Genomic DNA, 16,048 nt, shown 5'->3' on the forward strand with positions numbered 1-16,048 from the left:
TGTGTAATCTGCCATCATGTCGGGTTTTATATTAAAAAGATATCCAACAACACTGACCCACCATTGAAAAAAGGTGGACCTCCTGAAAGTGAAGATCGATCTCCAGGAACATTGTGAGGCCGGAGGATGGACTCCCTCCAGGACACCAAATCTGGAAGGTCCAAGTTCACATGTTCACCTAACCCATTGCTGGGGTGTTCCAAGGTCCAGGGTTGTGGGTGGTCTCCATCCTGAACTCTGTAGGCAGCGTCACGCATCCCGACCTTGGCACACTACATTGTGAAATATGTTTCTCACACTGGTGTATTTTCCCGCCAAAACGGCAGAGAATCTATCCTGATAGGGGGACAGTTCTCCCTCTATATCCATTACCGGATGTAAATGATGTTCACACCGGCCTCTTGTTGCCTTCCAGTTATGTTGGGCACCCTGAGGTCCCTCAGCTATCGCACACTCTCTGGAACTCTGTCATTAAGTCTGTATCTCTCCATCCTTTCTGCAAAATACATCACCTCACATTTCTCTGTATTAAACTCTATCTGTCACTTGTCTGTCCATTTGGCGAGCTTCTCTATGATGTCACTACAGCTGTGGACTAACTGAATGGTGGAGGCGGCACAATGGGCTGAATGGTCAATTCCTGTTCCTGTTGTCCTGACAACCGACTTGGTTTCCAAACAGGTTTTGTCAGGAAGAATAAAATTTTAATCCCTCTGTTCTTAATTCTGTTACAGGGGTTTTGACAAGAAAGTTGATGAACAACAAATTGAAGAACGTGTGACTCAATTACTGAAGGACTTGGAACAAGACAATCAACCCCTCAAACCAAAATTTTTTCTCATTGCTTTTTTTTAATACACATGGGCTAATGGGAATAGGTTTTGAAAAGGCAGGAAAATGAATGCTTTCTGGAAGGTTCTGTTACCTTTCTAGACATCAAACAGTGAGATGCGCTTAACTCTATTTTAAAACTGTTTAACTTTCCATGGGGTTTAACCTGGAATATTGAGCATAGTTTTCTTTTTAATAAATTTAAAGTACTCAATTCATTTTTTCCAATTAAGGGGCAATTTAGCGTGGCCAAACCACCTACCCTGCACATCTTTGGGTTGTGGGGGCAAAACTCACTTAAACACGGGGAGATTGTGCAAACTCCACACGGGAAGTGACCCAGATCCGGGATCGAACCTGGGACCTTAGCACCGTGAGACAACAGTGCTAACCACTCTGCCACGGTGCTGCCCTTTAGTTTTAATCTCCTTGACTCAATAAGGATATATTTATCTTTGAGGGAATGCAATGACTGTTCATCGGACAGATTACGTGTAAGTGTATATTGGGATTTTACAAATAATTCCACCAATGTCCCATCTCCAAATCCCTGTGACCCTGTTTATAAATATTGCCCTCTACTGGCAGTTAGTAATTTTGACTCCCACACACACTGCAGCATTTATTCTAGATTCAAAATTATGCAGCTTCATTCATATCAACAGTGAACATTTCTTCTTCATTTACACACACTGTTCCCATTGATTGTTTAGCTCAATAATTCCAAACAATGTTTATTTTCCAGATATCCAGTTCAGTTTGTCTCCCCATTGTCCTGTGACAGACAGATCTTGGTTCTCACCAGGGGCAGGACCTTGTTGTCTTTCCCAAAATTAAATACAGAGACTCTTCAAGTCCGCTCCCCATTCAGTAAGATCATGGCTGATCTCCGACCTTAACTCCACCTTCACACACTGTCCCTCGAGTGTGTAATCTGTCTAATAAACAGGCAATGCAGTCCCACTAAAGTCGGTTTATCCATCCTTAACTAAGGAGACCAAACATCACGACATCATAATCTACCTGCCATGTTCTTAACCACTCACTTAACCAACTAAATATGGAGAAAACACATGATCGTCTATCCACACATTAACTATAAAATGGCAGCACGGTGGCACAGTGGTTAGCATTGCTGCCTCCGGCGCTGAGGACTTGGAATCGAATCCCGGCCCTGGGTCACTGTCCGTATGCAGTTTGCATATTCTCCCCGTGTCTGGGTGGGTTTCACCCCCACAACCCAAAAGATGTGCAGGATAGGTGGATTGGCCACACTAAATTGCCTCTTAATTGGAAAAAATAAATGGGTACTCTAAATTTATATTTAAAAAAACATCCATGTGACTCCAGCCCTGACATATTTGAATGTCCCTGAGTCCTGGCTGTTCTTTTTCCTTTAATATTGTTTGTAATGAGGTTTCCCTTCAACATCTCAAATTCATTGCTGAACATGTCTCCACATAGCAGGGCAAAACTCAATTGTACAGGATGGTGGGCCCTCTATTGGGTAACGGGGATTAATCACTGCAGTAATTCGCTTTTTCTGTAATCTTGCTTTAAATGAATTGTGCATTGACTGAGACTGAGATGGTCCGAGTGACAGATATATTTCCGGAATTTTCTATCTTCACATAGCGATGTAATATGTTCACATTTATTTGTCATACTAACCAGAATGTTTTAACTTGATGTGAAAAGAGTGAATTGAAATTGGGACTTGTTACAGAGCACAGAGTATTGAAGCTGTTCAATGTGAAATCATGAGGTGTTCAGATGTGGGATTGTTCCTGGGCTCTCTCACTCAGAGTTAGTTCCAGATGGAATTATTTAATTCCAAGGGAATATTTAAACTGTAAAGAAACAGTGTGTTCACCATTTGTAAACTAATGAGATTTTCATCATATCATCTGGAAGAATTTCTTTCAGTGTTTGAATAGTTCTGTCTCCTGTGCTGTGAAATATAATGGGAATGGACCATATAACAGACTGTGTGGAATAGACACTGTACACTGTAGGAGGAACACAACACTCACTGGAGAAACCTGCTAATGGGGACTTCCTGTTTGGGGAGTAAGGTATTCCCTTTTCCTGTCATTCCTGATAATCAAACACTGGACATTGTGTTGGGGATGATGGAAAAGATTGTTTCTCAATCCAGTTTGGTCTGACTCAGACCAGTCCAGGTTCAGGAAACAGATGGGCCCAGGTCAGGTAAGTGAAGTGGGAGTTTTGTGACTCAGGTATGAAGCAGCTTAAAACTGGTCCTTAAACTGGAGAAAGAATCTAAAATTAGAATCCAGAGACTGAAGATGGAATAAAGTTTCAATTCAGATCTCCTCAAACCCACACTGGGAGCTGACATTGGGAATATCGACAGACTGAATCTGTGATTGAGAAAATGATCGATTCAGATCTGACTCTTGTTAACAGGTGACCCATTCACAGGTTTCTCTTGTGGAGTAAATAAACCATCGTCTTCTAGTCTTTGTTTGTCTTTTGTTTTTCAAACTGCTGGGAATGTATTCTCACTGTGAAATAAAGAGGGTGATGCATTTACACATTTGGTCTCGTGTTAGATTCTTCCTCAGAAATGATCACATCACTAGTTTCATATTAGATAAACTCTCCACATTTCAGGAAACGAGCCTGTTAAAATATTGAGGTGTAAAATTAAAGAATGAGTAAGAATGAAGAGATGGAGGGTAATTTATTGAGAGATGTAACACTTGGAGAGTGAGCTCCATATTGGTCAGGTGACAGCTCACATCCCCGTGCAGCCTGACACTTCAACCTGTCAAACTCCACCCTGAACAGTCTTTCTAACTCTGTCAATGGGATAGCAATGAGACAAAAGCAGGATAATGTCATTGATTGGGATTGCTGTCAGTCTTATCAGGAGACATCAAGAAACTGGACCTGTATTCTCTCAAGTTTCGAAGAATGTGAGGTGATCCCATTGACCCTCACAAAATTCTTGCAGGACGTGATATGGTTGATGTCGATATGATGTTTCCATTGATTACTGAGTTAAAACCAGGGAACAATCTCAGATTGGTCATTTGAGATAGAGATAATAAAGAACAAATAGCAAATAAAAGTACAGCACAGGAACAGACCCTTTGGCCCTCCAAGCCTCTGCTGATCATGATGCTCTAAGAAAAAAACCTTCTGCCGTTACTCTGTCCGTATCCCTCTATTTCCTCCCTTTTCATGTGTCCATCCAGATGCCTCTTAAATGTTGCTAATGTGCCTGCTTCCACCACATCCTGTGGCAGCGCATTCCAGGCACCCACCACTCTCTGCATGAAAAACCTACTCAGCACATCTCCATTAAACTTTCCCCCTCGCACCTTGAACCTGTGCCCCCTTGTATTTGACACTTCCACCCTGGAGAGAGCCTGACTATCCATCCTGTCTGTGCCTCATAATTTTGTAGACCTCTATCAGGTCTCCCTTCAGCCTCCGTTTTTCCATTGAAAACATTCCTAGTTTATTCAACCTCCCCTCACAGCCAACACCCTTGAGACCAGGCAACGTCCGGGTCAACATACTTTGCACTCTCTCCAAAGCTTCCACATCCTTTTGATAATGTGATGACCAGAACTGCACACAATGCTCAAAATGTGGTGCAACCATGGTTTTATATTCCTGCAACATGATTTTCCAACTCTTGTACTCAATGCCCCGGCTGATGAAGGCAAGCAAGCCATATGCCTTATTAATCCCCTTGGCCTCCTGTGTTGCCACTTTTAGGGAACTGTGGACCTGCACGCCCAGATCCCTCTGGATGTTAATGTTCCTAAGGGTCTGCCATTTATAGTATAATTCATACCTAGATTTGACCCTCCAAAATGCATCCACTCGCATTAGTCCGGATTAAACTCCAGCTGCCATTTCTTAACCCAAGTCTCCAATCTATCTGTCTCCTGTTGCATCCTCTGACAATCCTCGGCACTATCAGCAACTCTGCCAATCTTTGTGTCATCCCGCAAACCTACTGATCAGAACACTCACATTTCTCCCCACATCATTTATATATACTACAGACAACAGAGGTCCCAGCATTGATCCCTGCGGAACACCACTAGCAACATATTTTACTTCTAAAAATCACCCTTCCACCACTCTCTGTCGTCTGTAACAAAGTCACTTTTGTGTCCATCCAGCCTGAATACCATGTGATTTTAGTTTTTGTTCCAGTCTGCCATGTGGGACCTTGTCAAATGCCTTACTAAAGTTCTTATAAACTGCATCCACAACACTTCCATCATCAATTTTCTTTGTCACCTCTTCAAAAAACACAATCAAGTTGGTGAGACATGACCTTCCCCCTACAAAACCATGCTGCCTGTCACTAACTAGTTCATTTTCCTCCAAATGTACACGTATCCTGTCCCTCAGTATCTTTGCCAAAAGCTTCCCCACCACTGATGTCAGGTTCACTGGCCTATAATTTGCTAATTATCCCATCTTCCTTTCTTAAACAAGGGAACAACAATGGATATTCTTCAGTCCTCTGGAACCTTGCCTGTGGTCAAAGAGAATGTGAAGATATCTGTTAAGGCCCAGCTATTTCTCCCCTTGCCTCTCACAATAACCTCAGATAGATCCCATCCGGCCCTGGGGACTTGTCCATTTTAATGCAATTTAGGAGACTCAACGCTTCCTCCTTTGATATATTGACATTCTCAGGAGCGTTCACACACTCATCCCTGTCCTCAATATTCATCATGTTCTACTCCCTGGTGAATACTGATACAGAGTACTCATTGAAGATTTCACACACGTCCTGTGGTTCCACGTGTAATTTCCCTCCATTGTCTTTGAGTGGGCCAAATTTTAGTAATAATAATAATCTTTATCATCAGACGTAGGCTTACATTAACACTGCAATGACGTTAATGTGAAAATCCCCGAGTCGCCACATTCCGACGCCTGCTAGGGTACACTGAGGGAGAATTCAGGATGTCCAAGTCACCTAACAAGCACGTCTTTCGGGACTTGTGGGAGGAAACCGGAGCACCCGGAGGAAACCCACGCAAACACAGGGAGAACCTGCAGACTCCATACTGACAGTGACCCAAGCCAGGAATTGAACCTGGGACCTGGTGAAGCAACAGTGCTACTCACTGTGTTCCCAGCCCCACAGCCTCCAGAGGATGCCTGTCAGAGGCATCGAAGGCCACCGGATGCAGTAAGCAGTTGGCAGTCCCCACCTCTGATGTGCATCCTGGGGACATACCAGAGGCAGTGGTGGAGCGCAGAAGAACACACACGTCGAGGATCACTGAGAGGGCACTGGGGGGGAGGGGGGTAGGTGAGGAGTATGGGGAGGGTGCAGTGTGGGGGGGTGAGGGGGTGGTGGACACTTGTGAAACATTAAAAACCCTTCACCACAACCAGTCTGGTGCCTCTGGCACTTTCTTCCTGACCCACCAGACCCTTGGCACTGCCACCTGTCCTGGGGCCTGTGGCTGGTCCTCTGGTTCCTTCCTGGGATCGTCCTCCAGCCCCACCGGGTCCAGTGCCTCCTCATCATTCTCGTCCTCTTTCTCATCGGTGGCTGCGTGTTCCTCACCCTCAACCTCCAGAACATTGGCCCGCTGCTGTGCCAGCTTGTGCAGAATTCAGCGGACCACCACAAAATGGGCGGGCCTCCTGGTGGGGCTGGCGCATTGCAGGGCACCACTGGAGTGGCGGAGGCATTGGATCCGCATTTTGAGCACTCCAATCACCCTGGGTAACCACATGGCCCTCACTGTATTGAGTCTCCGTATCGGTGTCCGGCCTTCGTACTGGCGTCATTAGCCAGTTCCTCAGAGGATATTCCTTATGCCCCCAAGAGCCAGTCGGTATTCCTGGGATGGTCCTCAAAGAGGCCGGAGATGTCTGACAGCCCCAGGATGTAGTTGTCATGCACACTCCTGGGACGCATGAACACACGTGCATGATCGGCACACGGACTGGATGTTCAGGGAGTTGGACCCCTGCCTGTTCATACAGGGCACTTCAGATGGCCCGGTGAGTGCAAGGTGATATATGTGCAGTCTATCAGCCCCTAGATCTGGGCAACCCGGTGGTGGTGACGAACACTGCTGCCTGGGCATCTTGTTGGGTTTGGTCCATGTCAAAGTTTATATAACATTCGTTTTTTGAAATTTGTTTATGGGCATCGCAGACAGGGCCAGCATTTATTGCCCATCCCTAATTGCCCTTGAGTCAATGACATTGCTGTGGATCTGGAGTCACATGTCGGTCAGACCAGGTAAGGTCAGCAGATTTATTTCCCCTGAAGGAAATTAGTGAACCAGATGGGTTTTTACGACAATGGTATTGGGACCGTTTTGGAAATCGAAATGGGACTAGTGTACTTGCGAGGATTTTACATAGATTTACATAGAATTTACAGTGCAGAAGGAGGCCATTCGGCCCATCGAGTCTGCACCGGATCCCGGAAAGAGCACCCTACCCAAGGCCAACACCTCCACCCTATCCCCATAACCCCATAACCCAGCAACCCCATCCAACACTAAGGGCAATTTTGGACACTAAGGAGAATTTATCATGGCTAATCCACCTAACCTACACATCTTTGGACTGTGGGAGGAAACCGGAGCACCCGGAGGAAACCCACGCACACAAGGGGAGGATGTGCAGACTCCGCACAGACAGTGACCCAAGCCGGAATCGAACCTGGGACCCTGGAGCTGTGAAGCGATTGTGCTATCCACAATGCTACCGTGCTGCCCCGTGCTGGAGGTTTGCCAGTGCTCTTGGGGAGTGTTCAAACTAACTTGGCAGGGGCCTGGTATCCCGAGAGAAGGTTCAGCAGGGATAGATGCACAACCAAAATTAGAAGAGATATTAAAGGAGTCAGGAAGGCATAGAATATCGGGACCAGTTAAGTCACAAGGGAGTCTGGCAAGATTGGATGGTATTTATTTCAATGGAAAAAATCTGACGAACGAGGCAGATGAATTGAGGGCACAAATTAAAACATGAGGTATGATGGCATTGCTACTGCTGAGACATGGTTGAGAGAAAGGCAGGATTGGCAGCTCAATATTCATGGAAATTCAGGTAATATAGGGAAGGAGTTAAAAGAGGAGAGGTGTTGCAATTTTCATCGGAGAATCAATTACAGTGGTAAAGAGGACGACATCTTAGAATGCTTTTCAACTGAAGCCATATGGATAGAACTCAAATACCAACAGGGAGCAATCATAGAATTTACAGTGTAGAAGGAGGCCATTCGACCCATCGCGTCTGCACCGGCCCTTGGAAAGAGCATCCTATTTAAGCTCAATCACCCACCCTATCCCCGTAACCCCACCTAACATTTTTTTGTGGACACTAAGGTCAATTTGGTATGGCCAATCCACCTAACCTGCACATCTTTGGACTGTGGGAGGAAACCGGAGCATCCGGAGGAAACCCACACAGACAAGGGGAGGACGTCCAGATTGGGACCCTAGAGCTGTGAAGCAACTGTGATAACCATTGTGCTATCATGGTGCCCCAATCACAATGCTGGGAGTGTTCTATAAGCCCCCTTACAATCCAAGAGAAGTAGAAGAGGGTAATTATAGGCCAGTTAGCTTAACTTCAATAGTAGGGAAGATGCTGGAATCTATCATCAAGGAAAAAATAGCGAGGAATCTGGATGGAAATTGTCCCATTGGGCAGACGCAGCATGGGTTCATAAAGGGCATGTCGTGCCGAACAAATTTTGTGGAATTTTTTGAGGACATTACCAGTGTGGTAGATAACGGGGAGCCAATGGATGTGGTATATCTGGATTTCCAGAAAGCTTTTGACACGGTGCCACACAAAAGGTTACTGCATAAGATAAAGATGCATGGCATTAAGGGTAAAGTAGTAGCATGGATAGAGGATTGGTTAATTAATAGAAAGCATAGAGTGGGAATTAATGGATGTTTCTCTGGTTGGCAATCAGTAGCTAGTGGTGTCCCTCAGGGATTAGTGTTGGGCCCACAATTGTTCACAACTTACATATATGATTTGGAGTTGGGGACCAAGCACAATGTGTCCAAGTTTGCAGATGACACTAAGATGACTGGTAAAGCAAAAAGTGCAGAGGATACCGGAAGTCTTCAGAAGTCTGCAGAGGGATTTGGATAGGTTACGTGAATGGGCTGGGGTCTGGCAGATGGCATCGATGTAAATTGTAAACAATTGTAGGCCCACATCTATTAATTAACCAGTCCTCCATCTATGCTACTACTTTACCTTTAACGCCATGCATTTTTATCTCATGCAGCAACCTTTTGTGTGGCACCTTGTCAAAAGCTTCCTGGAAATCTAGATATACCATATCAGTCTTCACAGTGGAAGAAACCAGTGGGATGCCAGAGCTCCAGAAGAATCATGGGACAGAGGTGAATGTAGTGGTCATTATTAAAGAGAAGGTGGAGGGGAACCTGAAAGGTCTTTAGGTGGATAAATCACCTGGACCAGATGGGAGCTAAAAGAGATAGCTGAAGAGAGGCATTGGTGATGATCTTTCAGGAATCACTGGAGGCAGGAAGGGTCCCAGAGGACTGGAAGTGGCTAATGTAACACCCCTGTTTAAGAAGGGAGGGAGGCAGTGATGGGAAATGATAGGCTGATTAGCCTCACTTTGGTCATTGTTAAGATTTTAGAGTCCATTATTAAAGATGAGATCGCGGAGTACTTGGAAGCACGTGATTAAGTAGAACTGAGTCAGCACGGCTTCATCAAGGGGAGGTCATGTCTGACAAAGAGTTTTATGAGGAAGTGACAAGGAAGTGAGACAAAGGAGAACCAATGATGTGATTTATTTAGATTTCCAGAAGGCCTTTGACAAGGTGCCGCCTAGGAGACTGTTAAATACGTTAAAAGCCCATGGTGTTAGGGGTAAGATCCTGGCATGGATAGAGGATTGGCTGACTGGCAGAAGACAGAGAGTGGGGATAAAGGGGTCCTTTTCAGGATGGCAGCCGGTGACTAGTGGTGTGCCTCTGGGGTCGGTGCTGGGACCACAACTTTTTATAATATATATTAATGATCTGGAAGAAGGGACTGAAGGCACTGTTGCTAAGCTTGCAGATGATACAAAGATCGGCAGAAGGACAGGTAGTATTGAGGAAGCAAGAGGGCTGCAGAAGGACTTGAACAGGCTAAGAAAGTGGGCAAAGCAGTGGTAGATGGAATACATGGAATACATGGAATATGCACTTTGGAAGGAGGAATTTGGGCATAGACTATTTTCTAAATGGGGAAATGCTTAGGAAATCAGAAACACAAAGGGACTTGGGGGTCCTTACTCACGATTCTCTGAAGGATAACATGCAGGTTCAGTCGGCAGTTAGGAAGGCAAATGCAATGTTTGCATTCATGTACAAGACCAGGGATGTATTTTTGCGGCTGTATAAGGCTCTGGTCAGACCCCATTTGAAGTATTGTGAGCAGTTTTGGGCCCCGTATCTAAGGAATGGCCTTGAAAATGGTCCGGAGGAGGTTCACAAGAATGATCCCTGGAATGAAGAACTTGACATATGAGGAACGGTTGAGGACTCTGGGTCTGTACTCGTTGGGGTTTAGAAGGATGAGGGGGGATCTTATTGAAACTTACTGCATACTGCGAGGTCTGGATAGAAAAAATGAAATGAAAAATGAGTGGACAAGGAGAATTGTTTCCGCTTGTAGGAAGAACTAGAAGCAGAGGACACCATCTCAGACTAAAGGGCCGATCCTTTCACACAGAGATGAGGAGGAATATCTTCAGCCAGAAGGTGATGATTCTGTGAAACTGTTTGCCGCAGAAGGCTATGGAGGCCAAATCACTGAGTGTCTTTAAGACAGAGATAGATAGGTTCTTGATGAATAAGGGGATCAGGGGTTATAGTGAGAATGCAGGAGAATAGGGATGAGAAAAATATCAGCCGTGATTGAATGGCAAAGCAGACCCGATGGGCCGAGTGGCCTAATTCTGCTCCTATGTCTTATGGTCTTATTGTCTAGGCAGGAGATGTCTGAAAAACGATTAAACTTAAAGCACACAGGACAATGGGTCCATAAAATGTGATCAGAACGGAACTGTGACAAATTCAAAGTAACAATATGATGACCGAATGTAAATGTAATGCTTTGTAACTCAAAGGGTGTAAGAAGTTTTGAGGGGCAGAGTAGCTCGGAAGCAAGCTGGAATTACAGCTCCGAGTCCTGCTCTCCCTCATGCAGGTTAAATTAAATTTGTTTTTATTGAAGTTCGTTGAGGTCTCAAAAGACTCAGTTTATTTATTCCCTCCAACAACTGGAGCTGCGGAGCAGGGTACCATACCGGACGACCAGTGACTATGTGGCTCCAATTTGGATGAGTATGTTTAATTTACCACCCCTAATTATGAGAGTGATCCCACACTAGTCGTTGGCTTGCCATATATTGCGGTACCAAAGAATTATATGGAGGAAGGGTCTGACCATGTGGGGTAGAGAGACCATAGGGTAGAGAATTGGGGGAAAAAAATAATTAGTCGTTCCTGAGGGCCTGGAAAAAAAACTTGCGATGGCGAATTCCGTGGGAATTCAGGCGCCAGTGTAGGGGGTCAACACAGGGGCCCCGAAGGATTGCTCGTACAGATGATAGCATGGTAGCACAGTGGGTAGCGCTGTTGCTTCACAACTCCAGGGTCACTGTCTGTGCGGAATCTGCACGTTCTCCCCGGGTCTGCGTGTGTTTCCTCCGGGTGCTCCGGTTTCCTCCCACAAGTCCCCAAAGACGCGCTGTCAAGTGAAATGGACATTCTGAATTCTCCCTCTGTGTATCCGACCAGACGCCAGAATGGGGCGACTTGGGGATTTTCACAGTAACTTCATTGCAGTGTTAATGTAAGCCTACTTGTGACAATAAAAGATTATTAGAAGGTGAGGGAGAAGGAATTCGAATCGGACGCATCCACAGCCAAACAACAGACCTGGTTTACGGGTCAAGCTAAAAACAAGTGCGAGAAAGGGATACGATGTGCGCTTTTGGGGATCATGTAGTGAATAAAGACAATGGGGATTGGGGAGATCTGTCTGTTGAGTTTTAAAAAAAATGCTAAATTAACAATTTGGAAAGGGTTTGAATTATGTTCTGAATGCATATGTGAAAGAAATTGTGAAATTATTGGTTTTGGTGAATGTAAGTGTCATGTGAGAGTACGTTCAAGAAATGGATGTTTAAGCAATGTACCTTTAAGAAATAGAGCAGCTCATATTACTGAAGTGATGTCAGAGTGTGGATGGAGCTGGGTTTTTAGTTCACCCATTTTGCAGTGTTTTGGTTTCAGTTTTGAGAAAAAGAGCTTGGTTGTGTCTGTGTTTGCAGTGAGCTGGATCTGCTGTGATCGCTGCCATGAAAGACTATCTCTGAATCATTTGGGCAATTTAAACTCATAATAGTAATGTCTTTAACCTGATGTGTTTCTGTGTAAAGGTATTAAGTATTTTGGAGGTTTGAAGGAACATTTTGAGGGATTATTTAGTGTTGTATTATTTTCGGGGTTATCTTTGAAGTAAATGGTGTTAAGTGATCCAATGTTTATTTAAAAGGTTAAGTTGAATTCATGGAATAAACATTGTTTTGTGTTTAAAAACCCACGTGTCCATAATTGTAATACCACACCTGGAGACCAAGCCGTATGCTTCAAAAGCAACAATACATTAAAGTGAGAGGTTGGTAGAACTCCACGATACATTTTGGGGTTCTGAAAACGCCGCTCCCATAACATAATGTGAAATGATTGTCTACAGACTTTCATCAACTTATTCAGAGTTGTTGGCAGTTGAAAAAAAAAGAGAAGCTCTCTTTGTTGGGTTGCTGTTTGTGTGTGAGTAGATGATTTTTTCCTTGTCTGTGAGTCCGTCTCGTGCCTGTGTCCCTGATGTCACCCCCTGTGGTCTGGTTCTGTTGGTCATTTCAAAGTTGTGTGTTTAATGTACGTATGTAGTTGTATTTTGAATAAGGTTACGGGGCAGGATACGCTGTAAGTGGTTAGCACTGTGGCTTCACAGCTCCAGGGTCCCAGGTTCGATTCCCGGCTTGGGTCACTGTCTGTGTGGAGTCTGCACGTTCTCCCCGTGTCTGCGTGGGTTTCCTCCTGGTGTTATGCTGTTAAACAAATTCTCCCTCAGTGTATCCGAACAGGTGCCGGAGTGTGGCGACTAAGGGACTTTTCACAGTAACTTCATTGCAGTGTTAATGTAAACCTACTGTGACAATAAAAATTATTATTATTATTATTATTATTATTATTATTATTATTATTATTATTAAAGCAATCATGGGAGAGTGGTGGTTCTGGGGCAATGGAAAAGTCCCTGTGGCTGCAGAAGTGTTCAAGCTTACTACTGTCATAATCCACTTCATTTGTTTTCTTTGTAAATTCTCCTTTTATTTTTCAGTTTTTTGAAATTGAATTGAAGTATAATGTTTTGAATTCTTTGTTTGAATGGAGCCCTCCGTGGATCAATGAGTGTGTGTGTGTGTGTTTAATAAAGAATTTGTGAATTTCCTTTGGTGTTTCTAGTTTTAAATGTTGTGTTTTGCAACACTGAGTTTTACATCAATTGGGAGTTTTAAACTGGATTTGAAATGTGATTTACAATGGGGCATGTATTTGAAATTTATTTTTAAAAACAGTAATAATGATCAACATCATGGGAATTACTTCGAACACAACTCGCAGGAAGTGATGCGACCATCAATTCACGCGAGACAGAGTTGAAGTGAACAGTGGCTTTAATCGACTAGAAAAGTCCCTGCCTGTGACTGCTCTGCTACTGAGAGCCGCCTACAGGGCTGCTGCTCTTTATGCCTCCCCTCAAGGGGTGGAGCCAGGGGCGGAGCCCACAAAGGCACCAACATGGTACATTCTATGTAACATCGTACAATGTTCCTTAGGTGGAGCCCACATGGGCAACAGTGTGATACAGTAACAGACATGGTGAATACATGCAATACATTCACCATATTCACCCCGTGTTATAAAATTGAAGTCCGACAGGTTCAACCTGTCCAGCACCCGGATCGTGCGCTGTGATCGCCGAAGCTCTGGTATCGCAGTTGGCCCGGGAGTCAAACTCATTCATGCGGGCATGGGTAGTGAAGTCGCCGGTGCGGGCACAGACATGGACTCCGGGAGCATCTCTTCTGGAGCTTTGTTCCTGTGGGTCAGTGAAGGCGGAGGGAGTGCAGGTGCCATGTAGGGGCGGGGGCGCTGGTCAGCGTAGGTTGGGCGGGGTAAGTTGGGGTGGCGGTAGTAATGGAATCTGCGGGTGCCAGGTCTCGGAGGGAAACCGTATCCTGTCGGTCGTCGGGGTGTTCTATGAAGGCGTACTAGGGGATGATGTGAAGGAGCTGGACGCTCTCGACCAGGGGGTCGGACTTATGGCTCCTTATGTGTTTGCGGAGTAGGACGGGTACCAGTGTCTTCAGCCAGGACGGAAGCGAGATGCCGGAGGTGGATTTCCTGGGAAAATAAAACAGGCTGTCATGAGGGGTCTCCTTTGTGGCCATGCAAAGGGAGGACATAATGGAGTGGAGTGCATCGGGGAGGACCTCCTGCCAGTGGGAAGCTTGGAGATTCCTAGATCGTAAGGCCAGGAGAACGGCCTTCCAGACCGTTGCATTCTCCCTCTCCACCTGCCTGTTTCCCCGGGGATTATAACTGGTAGTCCTGCTCGAGGCGATCCCCTTACCGAGCAGGTACTGATGAAGTTCGTCGCTCATGAACGACGAGCCCCGATCACTGTGGACGTACGTGAGGAAACCGAACAGGGTGAAGACACTATGCAGGGCTTTAATGATGGTGGCTGCAGTCATGTCGGGACAGGGGATTGCAAAGGGCAAGCAGGAGAACTCGTCAGCGGTGTTGAGGAAATATGTGTTGCAGTTGGTAGCGGAGAGGGGGCCTTTGAAGTCGATACTGAGGCGCTCAGAGGGCCGGGATGCCTTTACCAGGTGAGCCTTATCTGGTCGATAGAAGTGTGGCTTGCACTCCGCGCAGATTTGGCAGTCCCTGGTCATGGCCCTGACCTCCTCGGTCGAGTAGGGCAGGTTGTGGGTCTTGATGTAATGGAGAAGCTGGGTGACCCCCGGGTGGCAGAGCTCATCGTGGATAGCCCGTAGTCGGTCACCTTGCTCGCTGGCGCACGTGCCACGGGACATGGCATCTGGGAGCTCGATGAGCTTCCCAGGACGATATACTATATCGTAATTATAGGTGGAGAGTTCCACTTCAAGATCTTGTCATTCTTGATCTTGCCCCTATGTGTGTTAGAACATAGAACATAGAACAGTACAGCACAGAACAGGCCCTTCGGCCCTCAATGTTGTGCCGAGCCATGATCACCCGACTCAAACCCACGTATCCACCCTATACCCGTAACCCAACAACCCCCCCTTAACCTTACTTTTATTAGGACACTACGGGCAATTTAGCATGGCCAATCCACCTAACCCGCACATCTTTGGACTGTGGGAGGAAACCGGAGCACCCGGAGGAAACCCACGCACACAGGGGGAGGACGTGCAGACTCCACACAGACAGTGACCCAGCCGGGAATCGAACCTGGGACCCTGGAGCTGTGAAGCATTTATGCTAACCACCATGCTACCCTGCTGCCCCTAATGTTGTCGAACATGAAGGCTACTGATTGTTGGTCGGTGACGAGGGTAAACCTCCTACCAGCGAGGTAGTGCCTCCAGTGCCGCACAGTTCCACGATGGCTTGGGCTTCTTTTTCAACCGAGAAGTGTTGAATTTCGGAGGCGTTGAGGGTACGGGACAAAAAGGCTACTGGCCTGCCCGCCTGGTTAAGTGTGGTGGCGAGAGCGACCTCTGACGCGTTGCTCTCCACCTGGAAGGGGACGGACTCGTCCACCGCGCGTTCGGCGGGCTTCCGCGCGGCACAGGCCTTGGGTATTCTTTGGTCGGGGGTCCACGAGGGGGGTCGTGTGATCAGATGGCAACGCGTTGAGGCTTTGGAACGCTACTTCTAGGGAAGAGGCTAGCTTTACCATCTTCAAGGTCCAGGGTGTCATAATATACATCCAGGTATATGATGGTGTGCAGACAGGCAGTGATTGACACACATGATGACCAGTAAACACACAGAACACAGCAGCCAATCACCAGACAGGACACGCCCACTATAAAGCCAGAGGGCACTAGTTTTCCCGCTCTCTCGGG

General features: G+C 46.0%; 1 long non-coding RNA gene across 1 annotated transcript; it reads left to right on the forward strand.

Moving 5' to 3' along the window:
- The first annotated feature begins 2,153 nt into the window (after window positions 1-2,153).
- Window positions 2,154-14,319, forward strand: LOC119966791. The gene is made up of 3 exons (XR_005460832.1): window positions 2,154-2,835; window positions 3,549-3,550; window positions 14,310-14,319. It is a non-coding gene; the product is annotated as an uncharacterized LOC119966791 (long non-coding RNA).
- The last annotated feature ends 1,729 nt before the right edge of the window (window positions 14,320-16,048 follow it).

This window comes from Scyliorhinus canicula, chromosome 6 (assembly GCF_902713615.1).
Source record: "Scyliorhinus canicula chromosome 6, sScyCan1.1, whole genome shotgun sequence".
Lineage (NCBI taxonomy): Eukaryota > Metazoa > Chordata > Chondrichthyes > Carcharhiniformes > Scyliorhinidae > Scyliorhinus > Scyliorhinus canicula.